The sequence below is a fragment of the Hippocampus guttulatus genome, chromosome 17 (genome assembly GCF_054856545.1).
Source record: "Hippocampus guttulatus isolate MCC_2025c chromosome 17, RoL_Hgut_1.0, whole genome shotgun sequence".
Taxonomy (NCBI): domain Eukaryota; kingdom Metazoa; phylum Chordata; class Actinopteri; order Syngnathiformes; family Syngnathidae; genus Hippocampus; species Hippocampus guttulatus.
Window position 1 is genome coordinate 3,867,413 of NC_141277.1, and position 2,500 is coordinate 3,869,912.

The window sequence follows — 2,500 nt, forward strand, 5'->3', positions numbered from 1 at the left end:
AATAAAATGAGGGAAGACAAAATTGGATAAAATTTCACAAAGTAGGCTATTAATACAAAAAGAAAATCAGAGGAGACAAGAACAGTATTGGTTGAAACTGTAATTTAAAAAAAAGAAAGTACATCAAAATACAAAAATGAAATGGACGAGACAAGATCGTGTACGGTTGAATCATGGAAGTAAAATGAAAGAAAATAAAATGATACATTCACCTAAAGCTAGATATTAGATACAATTACAATTTCATTTCAAGGGAAGTCACATCAGGTGGCACAGTGGACGATTGGTTAGCACGCCTGCCTCACAGTGGAGAGGTGCGGGGTTCGATTCCGGCTCCAACCTTCCTGTGTGGAGGTTGCATGCTCTCACCGTGGGTGCGTGGGTTTTCTCCAGGTATTCCGGTTTCCTCCCACATTCCAAAAACGTGCGTGACAGCTCTAACAACACTGCCCTCTGCTGGACATAGTGGATCATTGCACCTCTGGTAACTGTTTTTCTCATTTATTTCGGGGGTTAATCAAAAACACGAACAATTCATTTGAATTAGTCCGAGTTTCTACCTGCAAATGCAATTAATCATAATCAAATTTGCCGATAGTTAGGCAGCAGGATATCTGCGAATCCTCTTGAGAACATTCTCTGAAACGCTGAAAAACCTAAAGGTGTCATGTTAGATGACGCCACAGGGAGACAATGTTGCACTGAGAGAAATCGGTACTTGTGGACTCCTTTTCACTGCAATCCCAAGAAGAAACATACCCCTAAAAAACTTGTTTAATTTGACTATTCTACTGACATTTATGAGATTTATTTATTATTATTTCATAGAAGTGGATGTAAAGTCAAAACCGGAAGAAGAACTATGATAAATTCAATTTCAAGGTAAGACTATTCACCTGATTCTCCCTAAATTTAAAGAGGACTTCACATTCCAAATAAATGAAACCTCGTAAACCACTTGAGAGATTAAGAAGACTCTTTATTGGCAAATATGTAAACAGGAAGGACAGCCGCGGTCATGACACTGCTCCAGTAGTCACTAGTTGGCCTAAAAATGGAACAGTGTTTTCATTCATAGTGACAGAGCAGGACATTTGGGAAATGTAGCATCTTTATCAAGCATCCTTAAAGGTCATGATTTTAGGTTGAAACTCCCCAAACGGCAAAGAGTACAGATGATGGAAAATTTTATTTTAATGACTCGTAAACAAACAGTTGGGTCTCTAGAGTTCCTGACCAACAAGCTAGGCGCGGGGCGAGAAGGCCGAACCACCACAACAACGACTCTGTCTGAAAAACGAGCATACGGAGCCGCTATAATGCAAAGAAATTGACATGCCCCATGGCTACAAATACAATGTCCCTGAAATCATGTCAAAGTCAAAAGGTAAGCAGAGCTGCATTGAGTTTTGAGGATGCACGAGTTAGCGTTAGCATCTGATAAGCGGCACATACTTGATTGCCCGATGAATTAGTCAGTGCACTGGCACTGGGTGCGGGTGGGGGGTGGTATTTGTGGGGAAGGGGGGGGGTGTTAACCGATGACACCACGATTGAAAATCCGCTATCCTAACCCCTGTTCATCATGGAATTGAAATTTCAGTGTTGTGATTGCGATTTAATGTGCGATTATTTTTTCAGGCTAGAATTGGCCAAATTTGGGGTCCAAATCCTCATGTTTGTGCGCTTGGAGGAGGTGGCAAATACTGTCTGCTGCATTCCAATCCCATCCACAGAGGAAGAACCCTCGACAGAAGTCACCCGGGGGTCCAAACCTTGCACTTGAAGGGCCATGAGAACAGAAGAACCACAGAGACTGTTTCAATTCCCATATCCGCCATCTGTGAAGATTCATCTAGTCTAATGTCATTCGCTATCTCCGTGACGACCGGAAGGTATATGTTTTTGGTCATTTTCATCAGGCATAATTCACAGAGAACCCTCATCTGTGATCCCAGGTCCAATAGTTATTTTAAATTTTTTTTATATATATTTATTTATTTTTGAATGCAAGCAAATGCATTGTATTTTTTTCCAAAAATAATTAAAATGATCTATCTATCTATACATATAAATGGTGCTGTCAAGTAAGTGTCAGTCTTATTGATTGTCAATATGGATGGTTTGCATTGCATTCGGTTCTATGGCGACAGCCCGCGAGTCAACAAGACGTGCTCTCCTCCCTTGGCTGTGTATTCAGCTGAGCTCGCACCCAAGTGTCCACGGAGTTACCTCATAAACGTTTGCGGAGCTGCACGCCGATGCTCGATTGACGACCGTAATTACCACAAAAGATGCGCAGATTTCAAAACAAGACTACATTAAATCATCCAAAAGCTGCACCTGCGCATGATATGACACCTTGAAAAATCGACTTTTCCCTATGGATGCTGACGTCAGGATGATTGACGTGCAAGTGTCAGGCTGCGACGTAATCGCGTGTACGCCGATCTTTAAGTGCACGTGTGCGTGTGGGCTCCTCCTCTTGGAGAGAGCGAGA